This window comes from Gallus gallus, chromosome 4 (assembly GCF_016699485.2).
Source record: "Gallus gallus isolate bGalGal1 chromosome 4, bGalGal1.mat.broiler.GRCg7b, whole genome shotgun sequence".
Classification (NCBI taxonomy): Eukaryota; Metazoa; Chordata; class Aves; order Galliformes; family Phasianidae; genus Gallus; species Gallus gallus.
This window is the reverse complement of record NC_052535.1, coordinates 19,218,932-19,231,398: the sequence shown is the minus strand read 5'-3', so window position 1 is coordinate 19,231,398 and position 12,467 is coordinate 19,218,932. Positions and strand designations below refer to the sequence as shown.

The following is a 12,467-nucleotide window of genomic DNA, read 5'->3' as shown; positions in this document are numbered from 1 at the left end:
ATGAGCTTGACTTTTGATACTCTAGTGTTTGAAGTGCTGAACATTTGCATGCAAACAGACAGATTTCTCTGCAGCAGAAAATAAGACTTGGTATTTTTTTGATGAATGGTGGGACTGAATCTCCTCGGTGTTTCTGCATAAGACTGATGAAAAAGATGCACTAACTTTATGCCAGATATGTCCCCTATAGACAGATTATTTTCTACACTTCCAGGAATTTAGCTTCTCTGAAATTTTAAGCGCAAGTGTTGAAGTGGGCTGAATATTGGCAACTGACACTAATTTTGATCTTCTCAACTGCTCACAAATATTCCTCACTGTGGAGAAACACATCTTGTTGTATTATGTTATGAAGGTATCATTATCTGTATCTCCAGTTTGGCCTACCTTAAATTTCCTCTCCCCCCTTCCAGCCCGCCGCACTCTACTGTCATAAAAACAGGCTTTGAGGTTACTGAAACTGCCAGAAGCTTATCAAGTAATACTATCTGGTGCTCAGGGATGAATGTTTTTAGCTGATATACTTGTATAAAAGAGCATAATATTAGGAGGGATTCACATTAGTTTAAATACACACAGAAAGATGCTTATGACCCAACTCCACCCATACTGCAAAGTATTTCTGTAATGTAAACCTCACAGAAGGTCAATGGAAAAACTCCAAATGCAGACCAGAACAAGCAACAACTGATAAGCATGGTGGTTATGGCTAATGCACTCTCTCTCTCTCTCTCTCTCTCTCTCAAAAAAAAAAAAAAAAAAAAAAAAAAAAAAAAAAAAGGAGGTAAGGACAGGACTTGAACCTAGAGAGCATCAGGTATCTGGCACAGAAGAATAAACATTTACCTGTAACTGCTAAGGATCTGTAGGCCTCCACAGCAATGAAGGTAAACGTGATTTATCAGAACCAGAGACAAATGACAGCATGATCAGGGCCACAAATCCTAACATAGATCAACATAAAATGGAGTTTGCTGCTGTTACTCCAGCACAAGAGCTCAAGGCCTGTACTCCCAGTCCCCCCAGGTGATGTACAGACAAATATGAGGCATATAAGTAGTCTCCTCACTTACAATACCTATACCATTCACAGCAGCATGAGTGCAGAGCTACCACAAAGCTTTTGGTTAGGTTACAGATTCCAAGCCCCAGCAAAAGTGTGTGCTACAGCTGGTTTTAGTGGTAGAAGTCTCACAATACGAGTATTTGTTACTATCAAGCTCAAGAAAAAGCACCTATTCAGAGACTTTCATTCACTTATTTTGAAAGGGTTTACAAGGGTGGCAGATAAGCATCAGTTGTGCCTTACTACTGAAGACAAATGAGAAATTACCCCATAGTGTTTGTTGTTGTTCTTGTTGTTGTTGGGTTTTTTTTTTTTTGGTCCAAAATGCCTTCAAGTGCATCAAGTTTTGGTCCTCTCCCTCCTGAGGGAAACTGCTGAAAAGACTGAATATTAGGGATGTCTCCCTGAAAAATCCTGTCACAGTAGGCACTTATCATGTCTGAAAATGTTATCAGAGCCTGAAGATGAATATTTCAAGCTAAAATTCTGGTTTCAAAGCATAATTATGAATACACGGTCCTATCTATCCAAGATCACAGTTCCAGAGAAAGATGTCAGTAGATTCAAACAACTTATCAAAGATGTTTCTCTTTTGAAACTAGTGCAAATATGAGCCAATGAGTCAAGCTGCCCCATATGGCCTCTTTGTTCAACAGAAGTAGCAAGAATAATTTGTGTGTGGAAACATTCTAAATAAAAACGAGTATGTTGGCATGACTACACATTGAAGGGCTACTGCACAGAGACACAACAAGAATAATACTACTAGGGGATTATTATGAGGGCAGTACTCCAAATTCTCAAATGCGGTTTCTCAGAAATAGGAACAAATAACTCTTTATCTTAGATGAACTTGCAGCACTGGCTCTCAAAGCTAGTAATAAAATTTTCGGAAGAACTGGAACAAATAAAAGTTGCTTTTGTTGCACTCCTCTTTTCCTAACTTTTCAAGGATATTTCAGGCCCAGAAAATTTACCAGTTTGACTGATGAATTTTATTTCATCTGCATTGTTCTTCATTTTTTCTTTTTACCTCGAGTCTTTTTTTAGTTACCTTATATCTTTGTTTTTGTTTTCTGATCCTTTTTCCTTTCCTTCCTAAGTGCTTCAAAATAAACAGACAGGGGGTGTAGTGGAATTCCAGGGTCACAGCCTGAACCAACGGGTGGGCTATGTGACTGTGTGCGTGCGGCGGCGCGACGGTACGAACGGGGGAGGGACACATTCCTCAGCTCGTCTCTCTCTGCGCGCTGTTACCGGGAGGGGTGAGTCAATTCCTTTTGATATCTTTCCCTCGTGTGCCTATTTCTCAAATAAAGGCTCTGTCATTACCTTCATTTGTTCTACGTTTTGGTGAGCCAGGCAGCCAAATATCTTTAAAGATACCCAAATATAAGCCTCTCAAAATAATTACCATGACATTTTTGAACAATTTCACAGGATGGTTTGGACAGGGAAAGGCTAGCCCCATAAGTGAAGTTCTGCCAGGGCACATCCCGGGATTCCTAGGATCCCCATATCACGGGATTGCTTGTATTACTGAAAAATGTGGTCCCCTACGGGATGGAGGAAATGTTCAGGAATCCCCAGCCCGCCTGGATGAGTATTTCAGTAGTCTAAACAAAAACGTACTCACTACACGAGAACGACAGTTAGCTGCCTCCACGGTGGCGTGGCCGCTGCTGATGGCCTTGAACCGGTTAAATATAACTGAAGAGGCTCTCACTGATGAAAATCAACTATTACGTGACCGTGTGGAAGAACTGGAAAGACAGGTTGCAATTTTGAGAGGGAAAAAACCTAACCCTATAATTCCCGTACAAAAAATCCGAAACATCTCTCTAGAAATTACTGGAGATCCTATACAAGACAATCCACATGAACTGGATTCAGAAAATGAAAGCACTAAAAAGTCGGATCTTGAGGCTCCACTAGAGCTAGATCCCTTTGAGATCTGACCAGTTGTAACTCAAAAAACAAAACAAAAAATGCAGGACAGGCCAGCGGGGCTGCCCCCTGACCAGTGGCCCCTTGCCCGAGCACACTACATGTAACAGCTCGCCCATGCTGTGCGACATGGGCGAATAAAACGGACAAACCATTAAATACCGGCCTATGGTCCTCTATGTAGGACTTACAAAATTACATTCGAGAATTAGGTATGAAGGAGGCAATTTATGAGGAGAATTTTGAGAGCCCAGATATGATAAAATTTTCAGCAGGAATGGGGGACCTCATCCTGCAGCAGGCTCCACCACATCAGTATGGTACTTTGGTATCCATACTGAATCCCCTAGTGGCCTCAGCGGCCATTATACAACAGGCCACCCAATTGGTGGCAGATCTGGGGGAGACAGAGCGCCTGCGCGCCAGGCGCAATGTCCGAATGGTGGTGGAAAAGTCGGACATCCATCCGCCACCACGACCTAGGAGACCTGCCCCTAATGTAATTCAATCTGGACCCATCAGGGTCTCAAGAAAACAAATGTTCACTGACCTGATTAGGGCAGGAGTACAATTTCAAAAGATCGATGGACAGCCTAACCAGCTCTTATTACAACTATGGAAACAGTTACCAAGCAGTCAGAGATTCCAATGCTCCCCTATAAGGGAAGGAGTTAGACTCATAGAATGGATTCCACAAAACACGTGGAATCTAGAAGACTTCATAGTCCCATCAAAAAATGTAAACCTCCTCAGGTGGCCCGGGCAGCCACAGTCGAGCCATCAGAGGAAAAAGACTTAGGGATTGCAGAGCTGATGGCATGACAGGGGAGCCAAAATTCCCCAAGACTAGGGTCTCCAGAGGAGACCGGAGACCCTACGTTGAACTAACGATTCATTGGTCCCGAAAGAATGTGCAGCGGGTTATGGCATTAGTAGATACTGGGGCAGAAACATCAATTATATATGGTGACCCAAACCAATTTTCAGGCTCTAAGGCAATGAGAGGTGGGTTCGGGGGGCAGATGATCCCCGTAACACAAACATGGTTGAAATTGGGGGTTGGGTGTCTACCACCCCGGGAGTACAAGGTGTCTATCGCCCCAGTTCCAGAGTACATATTGGGGATTGATATCCTGTCAGGTTTGACTCTCCAAACCACTGTGGGAGAGTTCAGATTAAGGGAAAGATGTATTAGTATCCGGGCAGTGCAGGCAATCATAAGGGGTCATGCAGAAATTGAACCTATTTGTTTGCCACAACCACGCCAGATCACAAATACAAAGCAGTATAGACTCCTGGGTGGGCAACAAGAAATTACCAAGACTGTGCAGGAGCTGGAGAGAGTAGGGATTATTAGACCTGCACACAGCCCATACAACTCCCCCTTATGGCCAGTCAGGAAGTCAGATGGTACGTGGCGAATGACAGTAGACTACAGAGAACTAAATAAAGTCACGCCACCGATCCATGCAGCTGTACCCAACATCGCTTCCCTCATGGATACATTAAGTAGAGAAATAGAAACATACCACTGTGTTCTGGATCTAGCAAATGCATTTTTCAGCATTCCAATTGCTAAGGAGTCCCAAGACCAGTTTGCATTCACGTGGGAGGGCAGACAATGGACTTTTCAAGTTCAACCTCAGGGGTACGTGCATTCACCTACTTTTTGTCATAATTTGGTGGCACGTGACTTGGCAAATTGGAACAAACGATCTACTGTCAAAATGTTCCACTACATTGATGATTTGATGTTAATGTCTGACTCAATGGAGGCATTAGAGAAGACAGTACCATCATTAATCACTTATTTACAGGAAAAAGGATGGGCTATAAACCCACAAAAAGTATAAGGACCAGGGCTATCAGTTAAATTCCTGGGTGTTGTCTGGTCAGGTAAGACTAAGGTGTTACCCAGTGCAATCATTGATAAGATCCAAGTGTTCCCGGTTCCTACGAAACCAAAGCAGTTGCAGGAGTTTTTGGGTATATTAGGATATTGGCGATCCTTTATTCCCCACTTAGCACAACTGCTAAAACCCTTATATCGATTAACAAAAAAAGGCTAAGTATGGGATTGGGGTAGAACAGAACAAGAAGCCTTCCAGCAAGCAAAAATAGCTGTCAAACAGGCCCAGGCGCTAGGTATATTTGATCCAACCCTTCCAGCCGAACTAGATGTGCATGTAACCCAAGAAGGGTTTGGCTGGGGGCTGTGGCAGCGCCAGAGTTCTGTTCGAATCCCAATTGGGTTCTGGTCACAGATTTGGCATGGAGCAGAAGAGAGATACAGCAGGGTTGAAAAGCAGTTATTGGCTACCTATTCTGCATTGCAGGCAGTAGAACCAATAACTCAGACTGCAGAGGTTATTGTCAAAACAACTTTACCAATTCAGGGGTGGGTAAAAGACCTAACTCACATTCCTAAGACGGGGGTGGCCCAATCACAAACAGTAGCACGCTGGGTTGCCTATCTTAGCCAAAGAAGCCGCCTGTCATCATCTCCACTGAAGGAAGAACTTCAGAAGATACTTGGGCCAGTAACATATCACAGCGAGACACCTGAGGAAATAGTGGTTATTTGTCCAGAAAAGAGTCCTGTACAGGAGGGGAAATACCCTATCCCAGAAGATGCCTAGTATACAGATGGATCCAGCAGAGGGAACCCAAGTAGGTGGCGAGCTGTCGCATACCGTCCCTCAACTGAAACAATATGGTTTGAAGAAGGGGGTGGACAAAGTAGCCAGTGGGCTGAGCTACGAGCTGTGTGGATGGTGATAACTCAAGAGCCTGGCAACAGAGCACTAAACATCTGCACAGATAGTTGGGCAGTCTACCGAGGGCTCATGCTCTGGACAGCACAGTGGGCCACTCAGGATTGGACAATCCATGCCTGACCTATCTGGGGCAAAGATATATGGGTTGATATATGGAACGTGGTTAGGCACAGGACCGTACGAGCATACCACGTCTCTGGACATCAATCCTTGCAGTCACCAGGCAATGATGAAGCTGACACACTGGCTCGAGTCCGATGGTTGGGAAGTACATCATCAGAAAACATAGCTCACTGGCTGCATCGGAAGTTACGGCATGCAGGACAGAAAACCATGTGGGCAGCAGCTAAAGCATGGGGGTTGCCCGTACAGTTACTAGATATTGTCCAGGCATGTCAGGACTGTGACGCTTGCTCGCGAATGAGATCAAGACCTCTGCTGGAAACTACGGCCCATCTCGCTAGAGGACACAACCCATTACAGCGATGGCAGATTGATTATATAGGTCCCCTTCCTCGATCTGAGGTGGCCAGATATGCCCTAACTTGTGTCGATACAGCGAGTGGACTGATGCAAGCCTATTCTGTAGCAAAGGCAAACCAAGCCTATACCATCAAAGCTCTAACTAGATTGATAGCATCAGACGGGACTCCTGAGGTTATTGAGAGTGATCAAGGTACACATTTCACAGGTGCAACTGTGCAGAAGTGGGCTGAAGACAATAACATTGAATGGCGGTTACACCTGCCCTACAATCCAACGGGAGCAGGCCTAATAGAAAGATACAGTGGGATCCTGAAGGCTGCTCTGAAGGCAGATTCACAGTCCTTGCAGGGGTGGACCAAAAGGCTTTATGAAACCCTGCGAGACTTGAATGAGAGACCAAGAGATGGCAGACCCAGTGCTTTAAAAATGCTGCAGACAACTTGGGCCTCCCCACTTAGGATACAAATTACAAGCAAGGACATCTCACTCAAGCCACAAGTTGGCACAATGAATAATCTTCTGCTCCCTGCCCCTGATGACCTAGAGCCCGGGAGACACAAGGTAAAATGGCCTTGGAAGGTGCAAGGAGGACCAAAATGGTGTGGTCTCCTTGCACCTTGGGGGAGATTGTTAGAGGTTGGGGGATCAGTAAACCCTTCAGTAATTGGTGTATGGCCAACAGAGGTAGTAGTTGACACCCCTGTTTTCATTGCAAAGGGGACATTAATCATGTCCATGTGGCAAATTAGAACCCCCACTTTGGTACCCGATATAGTGATTCAGTCGCAGATTTCGGGCCAAAGAGTGTGGTATCGAAGGCCAGGACGTGCCCCGATACAGGCAGAGGTGTTGACTCAAGACCGAAATACAGCCTGCATCTTACCGTGGAGGGCAGACCTACCCCTCGTTGTACCTATTAAACATCTATTTTACTCCCCTTGAGGTTTTAAGTTCACAGGATGGCCAGCAGGAGCAACATCACTCAAACACGCTTATGAGGAAACATCATGACACCCTGTGACGCACTGCTGAACTTTTGGGAACTGGAGAGCATGAATCAGAAACGCTACTGGTCCTTGAAAAAGATACGCCTCGAGAAAGAACATCAAGCACTGGCCCAACAGAACCGTGAAGGGGACTGCCACTGATTGCCTTTATTGTCTTGACATCCTATATTGCGGCGGGTGTTGTGTATGCGTCGCGATGTGCATTGTGTCTTGGGCCACCAGGTTGCAGGGGCTCACCCTCTACCTGCTCAGTCATTGGTTCATGCTGTGAAGGGGTGGAGTGTAGTGGAATTCCAGGGTCACAGCCTGAACCAATGAGTGGGCTATGTGAGTGTGTGAGTGCGGCGGCGCAACGGTACGAACAGGGGAGGGACACATTCCTCAGCTCGTCTCTCTCTGCGCGCTGTTACCGGGAGGGGTGAGTCAATTCCTTTTGATATCTTTCCCTCGTGTGCCTATTTCTCAAATAAAGGCTCTGTCATTACCTTCATTTGTTCTACAGAGGGATATAGCTTTCAAGAACAGGGCCAAATACTGTGAGAAGGGATACAAAAATTAGCACACAGCCTTATGTTATGTCAGCCACAGTGCAATATGAACTACCTTTGGCCTAGCTTAAGCCACCTGGAGCATATTTCCTCTCTGATGTACTGCAGGCATACCTATGTTGATGGAGTTAGACTTGTAAAAATTAAAGTCCTCGAGTGTTAGGCTGTCTGGGTGGTTCCCCATGCCATCCAGTGGTGGTCATGAAAAACAGACATTTGGCAGAAAAGGCCACTAGAAATATACAGTATGTTAAAATTCTCAGTAACTATTCTGCCCAGGAAAATGCAAGAATTTTAGTATAATCCCTGATCAACAGACATTCAAAAGGACAAGTGTCAAATTTAACTCCAAACATATGTATTTTGCATCCTATTTGAAAACCTAGAAGATCCAAAATGCTTCCTTTCCTTAGTTGCCCGGGCTTGTATTTTGCCTCAGGCTTTTCATAAGCATCAATTCTTTCCAGTTATGCAACTTTCTCTTCTAAGGTCTTTCTTCTGTCAGCTCAACAAGACCATTTTCATTATATACACTTCATATATAGTTTTTTCTCTCTTTTTTTTCCCCCCTCTCAAGCCTTCTCTCTTCTGTGCTCCTATTTACACACAGCAATGTTTTACACTTCCTTGCTATTACTTTCCTAAGTATCTGTCCCATTTTGTAAGGAATATGTCCACGCTGCTTACATCTCTCCCTCAGGCACCCTTCCTAAACTGTATATGATATGATTGTCTAGTCACTTCCTCTCTCCTTCTAGCTCTTCAGTCTTACATCACTCTTCCATGCTCTTACCACTATCAAACTGCTAAATTGTTTCTGTGGACAGCTGGGAGGCACTTATTTCTTTGAAATTAGCATCCATTCAGGACAGGGGATGTTGCTGTCCTCTCTCAGAGGACTAACTCACATTAAAGCCCAAGAATTATTGTCTCACAGCTATTTGAGACCAAGGAAATGCCACTGTGGATGCAATCCACTTGTGGGAATTCTAAGAAACTGATAATTACAGCATTTCATCAATATTAATCTTGCTCTGATCTTTAGAACACATTTCATTCTGATTAGTACAGCTATTAATCTACAACACTACAATTTTTATTTGCTTCAAAATCCTAACCTCAGCTCAGTAAGAAGTTACTGGTTATGGCTTAAATCACTGTGATAGCAATCATGTAAAGACTAGTTTACAATCAGGCAAAGAAAAGCGGGTGTAAAATTAGTGTCTCTCTTGCTAGGCAAAGTAAAGCTATCAGGTCAGTATCCATAAAAGATTGAAGAAAAACTGGAAGATCAATGTCTTCAGATAGAGCTAGTAAGTGTTACTGAAACATATGTATATTTGTATATTATTTGACAGGCATACGTACATTTTCCTCTCCACGTTTACCCAAACAAATCAGTGTGCAAGCACACATTTGACAAGACATTCTCTCAAGAGCATGGAAGAAGGTTTTTAACTTCTGGCTTTACAGGCCAGGGCAGGGGCAGAGGTCAGAGTCACAATTAGGTGAGAGCTACTGCTCTCAGCTTGGCTGGGCAGGGGAGGAAAAGGAGACACACAACCAAGCACTGGCAGCACAGCTCTTCAGACAACAGTAACCAATATGAGAAACAGGTTTTAAAAGACAGTTCAGGAGCTGGTTGTGTTCTTAACATTGGGTTCTAAGGAGCCAGAATGAGCTTTCTCCAGCACAGGTGCACTTAAAGCCTTTTTTTCCCCTCTTGGGCCAAAGCTGCTGTCCTGGTCAAATTATTGCAGTAATTCCACATTTCCCTGCTTTGTGCAATTAACTTAGGGTTGTGGTTTTGCAGATAAGACTGATATTAGAATAAAATCAATGTAGTTAGTGACAGCAGTAGCCCTTGCTATATCTGCAGCACCATTGAAAGCTGTCATGGCTTTTGATTCTGGTGTCCTGAGTCTGTGCTGAGGACAAAGACAGGTAATGAGTACATACTGTATGCCACAATATGGAAGCACTGCATCTTCCTCCACCTTGGCAACATGGCTTAGCATTTCACATTTGGTTCTTTGTGGGTACCTGATTTCCTGTTGCCCACTGACAACTAGCAAGGGCATTAACCCACAAGGATGAAATACAACTAGTCCATTCAGATAGGAAACTGCCTTCTCTGCAACAGGTGGACAGTGACTATTGTAGGTATTCACATTGTTTCTGTTAGAGCAATTCTGAAGCACCGCATGCCCTCGTCATTGAGATGTCCCTGTGCAGAGAGGAAGCCTAGGGTCTAAGAGATGTTTCCCCAAGGTGACACAATGAAAACAACCTCACAGCAAATCAGGGACTGAATTCAGCTTTTCCTAGGTGCCTCATGGTTTACACTCTACTGTTCCTCTGAACAACTTTTCCTCACATCACATCAGCTTTGCATGCCAAATGAAAAGTAAAGATGTGAATGTTCACATAACACATCTATTTTTCCTTTTTAAAAGACTACCGCAAGGTAGTTGTAGCCTACCAGTTTACTTATTGTAATTTTTCTTTTGTTTTAAAATAATCTAATAACCTTTAGGTTTTGGAGAAATAAAAAAATAAAATAAAATAAATCAACCCACCGAAGACTGTACAGAGTTTTGTAGCTTTAATGAATGACTCAAAAATCAATGTAATGTCTCAAGAGCTCTCCATTTTCTTAATCTTGTTTCAACTGAAATAGTTGTACCATTTCCCCATTAGCTGCTATGTTGTTATAATTGTACTTGCACTGCTTTTTTCTCAGTGCATTATACAAAGTTAACAAAATTTTATTAACCACATTTGAGGACAAGCTCTCCCTACTCATTTGTTTCCATTCAACTCAAACAATTTTTTCCTCGTACTTTTCAATTCTGTGCTCAGTTTTTAAAAATCTCTTCTTTGCTCAGTTCCACTGATCTTTACGCACACACTTTGTCCCCACCCACATTCCCTTCCTCCATCATTTTTGTTCAGTCTCCAGAAAATAGAAAGGAAACATTTAAACTATAATTTAGGTGGAGACTAGATTCCATAATTTTTTAAAAAATAGTAATTATGAATGAAAGTCTAATGCCTTAGTTCGATCCAGAAGCAGAGTCAAGATCTTTATTCATCTAACATTTCACTTCAAAAGATAACTGTGCTCCTTCTATTAGAAAGTAATACTCCATAAATGTACTGTGGGTGAACATTTACTGGGGACCACCTAAAAAAAGTCACATACACAATTACACAACATTGGTTGTGTGTTCAAAACTAAGTTTAAACATACTTTAGATCTTTCATGCTACATCCTTTGATCTTTCTTTACAAAGAAAATTTTAAAGCCTCCACACTATCTCTTAGTTCTAACAACAAATTAACAAAAAACAAACAAACAAACAAAAACCTGTAAGGTTTTAAGTAACATACTGAAGAGATATTAATGTGAATCCTCCATGCAGTAGAACATACTGAAATTGTAAATTTCTATCCAAAATATCTTAGTATATATCTTGTAGATTTCTAACTCAATTTTATTTTTAAAATCTTCTCACTGAAAGAAAGACATGGTTACTTACATATAATTTTACTTTTTGTGTGTATACTTTCCATACATAAATGAAAATAAACACCAAGTAGTTAAAAGATATAGTATGGAGTTCTTGCTGCCATTTCAAAAGTGAACACTGCAAACTCAAGAATAGCATGTCAATATTTTGTATGTCCAACAGGCAACTTTAAGCATCTCTCCTTTGAAACTGCAGACAAGGAGAGCTCACAGAGCATGAATTCTCACCATTTTATGACCTGTCTCCAGAACTGTTTCCCTGCTTTCAGATCAAGCGGAGCAGTTAGCTTTACAGACCATGTTCAGCTGTAGACAAGAGGTAGATAAGCTCATCTGCCCTATTAACAAGAGAAAAAGAACTTGTAAAGAACCTACCTCCTCCACATTTTCATGGTTCCAGTTCCTCCACAGTGTTCAACCTTGCAGAATCTCTTCAGCCTGTGTGACCCCATAACAGAGTGTTGAGTGATTTACTGTGGCAAACTTCTGTTCAGCACCAGTTTATGTGGCCAGACTGGATGAGGTGGGGAAGAAAAAAAAAAGGGAAAAAAATTATATGTAGTCATTGTCAAGACATCCATCGTAAGAAACAGTGGGTCTGGTTAAGGCACTCTTTGTTCTTTCACCATGTCAGACAGTTTACTGATTATTGACTTTGGCTGTAGGTCAGTAGGATGCTAATGCCAGGCAAAACAAAAGGAATCTTGTCCTTTGATAGGATTTGAGTGTAATCTTACAAAAAAAGATTGAGAATTCTTATTAGCATTTGGAGGTGTGATTGCCAGTCCATCAATGGTGCGTGACTGATACATTAACTGTTTCACTTGCAGAAAAAAATGGAAGAAGTTTCTGCCAAGTATCTGCCTTTCTTTGATGAAAACCAAAATGTCTGAATCCCATTCTGAAAGTAAAGCCAGGGCAAATACTAAACATGCATGTTTCGCAATGAGAGATTAATCCTGTTTTAATGCATAATCCTATATACATATAGAGGAGACAGTGTTGCAGAGAATTTAAAGCATGCAGAAATATACCTACACACATACAGAAGGAGAAATATTCCTGCTCACAAAAACCAGGTCATATCAGAAGTAAGCCACTAAA

At 42.4% G+C, this 12,467-nt stretch overlaps 1 protein-coding gene across 1 annotated transcript in view; it reads right to left on the bottom strand.

Annotated features, from left to right (window-relative positions):
• TRIM2 (tripartite motif containing 2) overlaps positions 1-11,967 on the bottom strand; it is a 120,966-nt gene extending 108,999 nt beyond the window's left edge. The window contains exon 1 of the mRNA XM_046939804.1: positions 11,739-11,967. The gene's annotated coding sequence lies outside the window, so the exon portion shown is untranslated. The remainder of the gene's footprint in view (positions 1-11,738) is intronic.
• Between the last annotated feature and the right edge of the window lie 500 nt (positions 11,968-12,467).